The 505-nt window shown below is 31.7% G+C and overlaps 1 non-coding gene across 1 annotated transcript; it reads right to left on the reverse strand.

Moving 5' to 3' along the window:
- Positions 1 to 204: 204 nt before the first annotated feature.
- Positions 205 to 277, reverse strand: TRNAA-CGC. The gene has a single exon. It is a non-coding gene; the product is annotated as a tRNA-Ala (tRNA).
- Between the last annotated feature and the right edge of the window lie 228 nt (positions 278 to 505).

Here is a 505-nt window from a genome sequence, read left to right on the forward strand (position 1 = left end):
AGTGTAAATGCAGAAAGACCTCTCGATAAAATCATTAAGAGCACATAGTCTCCAGGAGAACACATCCTCCCCTTTAGATTTTTTAATCTGTTCTATTTTCTATTACCTTCTTCATTTTTACTTTTTTAAAAAACATTTTACTTATTTATTTATTTGGGGGGGAGGGAGGTACTTAGGTTTCTTTCTTTATTATTTTTTTTTTAATGGAGGTACTGGGGATTTGAACCTAGGACCTCATGCATGCGAAGCATGCGCTCTACCCCTGAGCTATACCCTCCCCCCCATTTTTACTTTTTAAACAATTATATACGCTTCCAGTCTTAAACCATTTTAAATTTTTTAAAAAATATTTTATTACTATTATTTTTAAAAATCCACCTCATTTCAGTTTTATTTCTCTTAGTTTTGATCTCCTGTTTTTGATTATACACAGGTTTCAAATTTCTTTTTGGCCCTTTCTCCTTTTTAAAAGGTTTTTAAAAGACGCCTGAACCAATTACTATTC

This window comes from Camelus ferus, chromosome X (assembly GCF_009834535.1).
Source record: "Camelus ferus isolate YT-003-E chromosome X, BCGSAC_Cfer_1.0, whole genome shotgun sequence".
Taxonomy (NCBI): Eukaryota; Metazoa; Chordata; class Mammalia; order Artiodactyla; family Camelidae; genus Camelus; species Camelus ferus.